General features: G+C 42.8%; 1 long non-coding RNA gene across 1 annotated transcript; it reads left to right on the forward strand.

Annotated features, from left to right (window-relative positions):
• The first annotated feature begins 2,936 nt into the window (after positions 1 to 2,936).
• On the forward strand, positions 2,937 to 7,681 carry LOC103057398 (uncharacterized). Its single transcript, XR_456825.4, has 3 exons — positions 2,937 to 3,112; positions 4,901 to 4,993; positions 7,328 to 7,681. It is a non-coding gene; the product is annotated as an uncharacterized LOC103057398 (long non-coding RNA).
• Positions 7,682 to 7,881: the final 200 nt, after the last annotated feature.

The raw sequence follows: 7,881 nt of genomic DNA on the forward strand, positions 1-7,881 counted from the left end.
GCGTAGGCGCACGGGTGGATGGCCCCCTCCGGGCTGGGCTGGAGCAGGACTGCCCCCGTTGCCACGTCTGACGCATCTACTTGGATTATAAACCACCGATCTGGGTCAGGATGGCGCAGGATCGGCTCCGCTGTGAACCACCGTTTTAGCTCTTCAAATGCCCCCTGGCATTCTGCAGTCCACCCAAGTGCCATGCTGGGCTTGGGGGGTTTCCCAGTGCCCTTGGTCTTCAGCAGGTCAGTTAGGGGAAGGGCGATTTGGGCGAAGTTCGGGATAAACTGTCTATAGAAGTTCGCAAACCCTAGGAAGCTTTGGAGTTGCCTCCGGGTTCGCGGCGCTTCCCAGCCCAGGACATCCTTTACTTTTGCCGGGTCCATCTCAATTCCCAGTGAGATGACTTCAATTGAGTCTGAAGTCAAAGTCCCTCTTTGTTCCCATGGAATGAAAAGACCACAGTTCTGGCTAATATCAGGCTGATGGCTCCTAAGCAAAAGATATACACCAACAGGAAAGATGTCTGTGAAATAGATACAGGCATGATTTTTGGACAGGGCAAGGTTAAATTTCTCTGGCCACCACCGTGATTATCCAAGTTGATCTGCTTTCCAGGTCTGGAGTACAACTCAATACAGCAAAAGATACTCGCGTGCAGACCTGTTCAAAATGGCCCCTTCAGAAGGAAACCTCCAATGATTCAATGCCGTGTGAATACATAATGCCCAAACCCTTTGTGGGAACTTAACATGGGATGTCCCTTCAGGTTTCTTTTAGCCCTAAATTGATCTCAGTGGACTACCTATATTGGGTGGAAGAGGCATTACATTTCCTTATCATTTATGGGGTCCTGATTCCCAGTATGGACCCTATGCTTTCTCTTGAGTAAAGACCTTTAGAATCAAGAGCTGTATCTCGTGCATTTAAGAAGCATTTTGTTGATCATTCCATCTGTTCTTCTCCCAGTTTAAGAAACAGTTGCAAAGTTACAGTTTCAGATACATCTCTGTGTTACATCTCAGTTACATCTCTATGACACCCTCAAAATTTCGGTTTTTTTTTTTTTTCTTAACACTTGGTCGCAAACTTTAGTAACTGAAAATATTCTATGATGTCAGCCGATGCTTGAAACACCCTGCTGTGTTTAAACACGTACTAGTGTTTCCCAAACTTCAAACACTATTTTCTCTCAAATCTGAATCACAAGGGAGTAACCAGAACTAGGAGGCTGGGGATAACAGTCGCTTTCCCAAAAGAGGTAATTATATCTGAAGACATAGGCAGAAAAACTAGATAGAGCTTCTTCTCTTCTGCAGAGATTTTATCTACCTTTTTGCAAACTGGTAAAGTGGGATAGGACAATCTTTAAAAACAAAGATCAATGAGTGCTGTAGAAATCTGAACCAAGAAATAGGCCAGCCTCAGCACCACAAGGTAATGACTGGTTTTACAACAGGCAGTTTTCAATAAGTCATAGACCTATTCCTGTCCCTATTCTTCTCTGTTATATTCCTGAATTTTCAAACCTGTCCTCTTTGCTGTGTTTCCAGGTAGGGGCACGCTACGGTTGCCTTGACTGTCTCAAGGCAGATTAAAACCTTGTGCAAATCAGCACTACGTTTAGCAGCTCTTGACGCCAAGTTTTACCCATGGGTACCATGAACATTGCCTGCCATAAACAAATGTCTCTGGAGACTGCACTGTGTGAAACCAAATTCACAAAAGCAATTCAGCAGCAGCAGAGATCTGGAACAAAAGGATGATCATTTATACTTTTTTTTTTTTGGTCCAAAGTGACGAAGAAGGGTGGGGAGAAAGTTGGCTGTGGTTCTCAAACCCAAGGGACAGTCCAGGAGCAAAGCAAATAGACTTTGCTAGGGTGGAAATGTACAGGTCATGATGAGAGGAAGGTATAGATTTATGTCATGTGGGGTTTATGTACACACATCCCTCACCTTTATGCGCAGTCAGACAACTCTGACTTTGTTTGCAAATTCCACATCCAGACAAAATGCCACCCAACCCTCTATTCTTCCAAAAACCCTCCCCAGCACCTGCAGACTGGGGGGAAAAAAATAAATGAAGCATTATCCTGACGTTGATGACTACCACTCCATCTCTTCGGAAGCTGGAAGTACTAGAATAGACCTGCAATGCATTTGTGATTGGATCCCTTCTTCAGGATATGCAGATCTACCCTCAGAAAGTGACAGAGAGAGGGCCCTTCCAGGAAATCTGGAGCTGACTAGATAAGATACTCTATTTCAGAACCAAGCCACTACAGAAAGAGAGAGATTTGAAGGTTTCTAACAAGCTAGGGATGCAAGGGTATTTCTCTGTATGGCCTAAAAGTTAAGCAGAAGGACTGCTTGTAGGCCTCACGTTGCCCCTTCAATTGGCTCTTCATTACAGCACTGTTCATTCTACTTGTAGCCTGTCCTGGATTTCCGGCTCCAACTCTCACACTTGGGTTGTATTTCCCACCTCCCTGCAAGCTTCTCAGAGCACTTACACGGGGGGTCTATTCAGTTGGACTCAAACAAAATTATAAAGCTACATTCTGCCTCTCACGTAGACACACTCAGGATTCAACGTGGCTCCAGGGAGACTATGTCTCCCTTGCCTTGGGAAAGGGGATAAGGGAGACTCCAGCTACATAGAAAATAAGCTAGGGTTGAGATGGTGGTGAGTTGTTTTTAAAACTGCTGCAGGAACTCTTATCCCCTCAAGCAATGCAGAACAAAACAAATACCTGTTTGTAATGGCTTTATGAGCACTGAACTTTCCACTCTAGTGCATTGAAGTTCAGAGATATCTGATCCATTTCCTCTTCTTGCACTATTGTGAAGCAAACAGAACAACTGCCTGAGTCACAAAGCAGCTTTCCTACTTGCCACTATGACACCCACGTGACTGAGTTTCTGGGCAACACCCCGGAGGGAAAGTTGCATAGACTTTTGCAGAAGGAAATCAGTCGTAGCAAGTCCTTGGTGCAAAGGTGCTGGGGACCTCGAAGAGGAGAAGAGAGGAGAAGGAGGCACACAGTGAACCCGCAATTGGGAGGACTGGGGAACCCCTTCTCCCACCCTTAGAAACATGGCCTGAGTTATCTCCAGTGGTAAGCAAGAGCAACTTTACTTAAAGTCAACTTTCAGTCTCAAGGGGGCTTTTCCTCATAACTGAGGGTGGTGATTAAATCCTTTTGCTGGACAGGATGCTTTAATTTGGTTTCCTCCCCAGAGCACAGGGGGTGGGATTCAACGAGCCCTTCCAACTCTAGGATTCACCCCCACCCCTACATACACCCATCCACAAGTATTTACATTACTAATTTTTCTTGCTCTGGAGCTACTTTTCTTGCCTTGCCTCTCCTACGTATTGTGTTGGGTTGCTGTCTGATGTTCAGGGAAGTAAGGACTCTGTTTCTCATTCTGGCATGGGTGGAGATGAATCACTGTGTGTCATATAGCTGGAAATCCAAGCAAAACGATAATATAAACAGGATCTAACCTCAAAGCTGGTTTTAAATCTTTAACCAATTCCTCTCCCATTTGCATGGAGGCAGCTGGTGGCCTGCAAATGCTTTCAAGATCAGTTGTCATCAACTCTAAACAGCATGGCCAAGTGCAAAATATTAAGGTCCAAAGGTTCATAGACTACAGATTAGCTGATAAAGACTGTACACTGGAGTGGCATTCTTCCTCAAGTGCAGGAAAGAAAAGAGCTCTTAGATCAGATCAAATTATTTGACCTATCCCAGAATGTCTGCTATTGAGCAGCAGATCTGCAGAACCTCAGACGAATGAAGGACTTTCTCAATTATTGCTTTAGCTAATCCTTTAAGCTGCGGTTGCCTGGAATAACATTTGGAGACCTCTGTGTGTTCGGTGCTCAGCAATCAAGATAGGATTCCTCACCCAGTAACATTTTTTTTCAAAGGATGCTCAACTGTTAAAGAGAAAGCATTCTACTTCGCTCTATTTCTGCATGGAAAAATCTATTTATTTATTTATTTTTCAAATTTGTCATTGCCCATCTCACTGCAGAGCAAGCCTGGGAGGTTTACAGCAAAAAGAATAAGCATTAGTTAAAATAGAATAAGTATGAATTAAAATACATCAGAAAAGACTTCCTATATAAATAAGAAAAATGATCAGCTAGCTCTCTGCTCCCTCCCCTCCAGCTTTTTATTATCACAAGCTACTTTCTGCCAAATCTTAGAGATCAACTGATTCTTAATAACTGAGATTGTCCATCTGGTACACGGCATACACTATTTCTGTAGAGAATCAGATGAAATAGAAGTGGTGCTGGCCACCAGCTTAGCTGGCTTCAAAAAAGGGTTGGGCCAATTCATGGAAGTCCTGGGATCAATGGCTGTTAGCCTTGATGGCCGTGGGACTGCTTCTGAAGGCCATCTGTTGCAAGCTGAGGAGGCATCCTTGTGCAATTAGACTTGAGAACAGACTGCTGGACTGGATCTGATCCAGCTGAGCACAGCTGATGTTTTTATGCAAAATGGATTAAATGTCAGTTGAATTATCTCGGCACTGTGATTAACCCTTCTTTTAGGCTTTCTTTTGCACTAGACTCTTGCTTTACACGTTACGTTATATATGACAGCATTCTGAAAACAGCATTCTGCTATTTTGGCCTCTTCTAAACATGAATGCCACGACTGCCCTCCTCCAGTGAAATTAATTTAGTTGAAGAATTTACAGACCCATTCAAATGCCCAGCTCTCATAATCCTAGAGCTAGTAGGTCTGTTGGCTGAAAGTGCTAGGAGTTGTAGACATGACATATCCTTGCAGACAAAATCTTTACCATATATTTTTATTTGTTCAGGTTAGATGAACCTGGGTGTTGCTATTTCTCCTTACTTTTTTCCTTTCTGTGGCTTCTAGCCTGCAGGTATGTGGCAGCAAAAATTAGAACCTGCTGCTGCTTCTGCTGTAAAAAGGATAAGGAGCAACCTGAATCTTTAACTCAAGCTAAAGGTAAGGCAAACTGGAAAATCTCTGCTGGGGGTGGGAATAAAAAGATATAAAATTAATACTAGGCCAAATGGGTCCTCCAATTTAAAAAAAAAACAAACTTCCTTCTCTTTATGAAATTCCTTCCTTCCTTCCTTCCTTCCTTCCTTCCTTCCTTCCTTCCTTCCTTCCTTCCTTCCTTCCTTCCTTCCTTCCTTCCTTCCTTCCTTCCTTCCTTCCTTCCTTCCTTCCTTCCTTCCTTCCTTCCTTCCTTCCTTCTCAACATGCTAGAATTTATTCCTGCAATAGTTCTGAGCTTACTGTATTGCCACAAGACAGCCAAGAACAGTGTCACGACTCTGCTCCATCACACTCTACAGCCTTCCTGACTGGTTCTGTTTTCTGGTCTGAAAAAGCCCCAAAGAGTTTCATTTGGATAAATTCTACCTTGGGAATTAATAGAAGCATGGAAAGCCAAAGAAGCTGCAAGATCCACCAGAGGGATTATATGCAGAAAGAAAGGAAAAGTCTATTAACTGTGCTAGAATCCTCTTTCCATCATCCTTCAACTGCTGTAAGCTGGCAACAGCCATGTTATCAAAGAGAGAGAACAGGAAGAGACCCTGGGGGCATGTTACTTTTCCAACTAATAATTTGGGAACCAAAAGCAAACGCCATTGCTTTTCCCTTGAGATATCATTAAATGGAAAGCCAGTTAGGTATAGTGGTTAAGACATCAGACCCAGGAGACCATGAGTTCTTGACCCGCCTTAGGCACAGAGCCAGTTGGGCAACCTTGAGCCAGTTCCTCTCTCTCAGCCCTAGGAGGAAGAAGGCAAGGGCAAGCCACTTCTGAAATCTTGCCAAGAAAACTGCAGGGACAAGTCCAGGCAGTTGCCGGGAGTCAGAAATGACTCAAAGGGACATGCACACAAGAACTTTGCATCTCTCCCATTTAAAAAGAAAAAATCACTGATATTCTCTTCTCATCCGTGGAAGAAGAAATATCAAGAGGAATGTATTTTGCATCAAAGCAATAGGTAGAATCTTTGCCTGGACTCAAGGAAGTTGCAGGGGCCAAGATTTCCTTCTTTTTGCCTTAATTTTCAGAAAACAGGTCACTTGACTCTAGGGAACCAGCTGAAATGGGGCATTGAAAAGCCAGAGCTTCTTGACAAGGAGAAAAAACAAAGCACTGAGTCACTCACAGAACATGGTTGGGAAACAATGCAATGCTTGGTTGAACAGATGCAAGTCTCTATGGAGATGCACTTCCTCCTCTCTTCCTTCTCTTGACAAATAACAGTTCTGTTTTCAATTACCATACTGTCCGAATGTATTATCATCACTTATCCAACAGCCATTGCCAGGTCAGAGTCTTACAAGACATCAATGGCCTTCTCTTTTTCTCATGTGCTCTCTCATCAATAACTTCATTAGTCTTTCCTCTTCTCTAGCTATGCTCCAACATTCAAGAGTTTTCCGGTCACTTGGAAGCCACATAACCATACAGTTCTTCTGAAAATCCAGGATATGTCCTTATATTCTACCCCTTAAGTCCATAAGCACAAGCTTATGGTATCTAGTTAAGCATTTTCAGAGACACTGGCATCTATTTAGGAAGAACAGAGTATCACAGATTTTCTGAAAGGTCTTTGTAAAAATAAGAAGGTGAAGAAAGATTGGGAGACTTTTCAGTTTCTGAGTGGTCAAGGAAGGGAGAAGATAGCTAACCAAGAATGTATTAGTGGACCATGTTGAAGAGAAACAGGACAGTTTTAGGGTTTTTTTCTTTTCCACTCTCCCATTTCCCTAAAATCTAAAAGAAAAGAAAAAGGAAGTTTCATCACCCATTCAATGCATACTACTCTCCTAAGTCACATTTTCAAAAATGAAAAGCAAACACATAAATATGGCAACAATGGGGAAAAAAAACACAACCACCTCCAAATGAGTTCACATCAGAGGCAAAGGCAATAATAGCATTTTTTAAATATTCCCATCCCATCCATTAATTTATATTAAGGAAATGCCAAAGCACAATTCATGAACCAAGCCAAGGGGGACCAAAATGCCTAACATCTGCACATTTCTAAAAGGCTGGTAATAGCGAGGAATATTAAGTATTTCCTGAAATAAGAGAAAGTAGAGGAGGCAGGAAGGTGTCACAGCAGAGAGGGAAATAAACAATGGAAATTTGAGAAGGGATTAAGAGACAAAAAAATAGAAAGTTTCATGGACCCAAAACAGCACAGATGTTTTGTATTTTTAGGACATTCCCTCCCAAGTACTCAACATCTGTTTTTCAAGTCTTAAAAATGGTCTCTTATCCTTCCTAAAATTTTAATTTTCTTGCAGGTAACCCTGTGGGTGGATGACGAAGAACACCTCAGATGGCAAAGTTGCCCACAGAATGCAACAGTTCCATCCAGGGCCAGCCCATGGGGGCATGAGGCCAATAAAGGACCACACAGTTCCTCTGGAATGATGTCTGGTCCTGTATCTACCTGAGAAGATGTAAGATTCTTTCATCCTTCTACTTGGCCATCACAGACAACACATGAAAACAGGTTTAAAAACTCCGTGAAGCGGAGGTGAACATGTTTGATTACCCTGTGCCTGTGGTGCCAGCAGAGATAACCTTTGAAATTACCCAATCCTGAAATTAAATCAAAAGGAAATATATTCATTTAATAAAATGTAGTTGGTTGATCCAATGTGTATTTCTTCACCCAGAGACAATAGCAGCTACCTAGAAAAGGGACCATCAAAGGAAAAGGATTAAAAAATAGTTCCCTCCTCTTGAACATACCATGACCAATTTGCTGAAAATAAAAATCATTCTGCAACCTGGAGCAGTTTGGGGGGCGGGGGGGGGGTCACTGTGCCTGTCTCTTGCAGCAAACCCAATA

The sequence above is a fragment of the Python bivittatus genome, unplaced genomic scaffold (genome assembly GCF_059951505.1).
Source record: "Python bivittatus isolate LINGU-HERP-01145 unplaced genomic scaffold, Pbiv_v1 ctg000160_np1212, whole genome shotgun sequence".
In the NCBI taxonomy this organism is placed as follows: Eukaryota; Metazoa; Chordata; class Lepidosauria; order Squamata; family Pythonidae; genus Python; species Python bivittatus.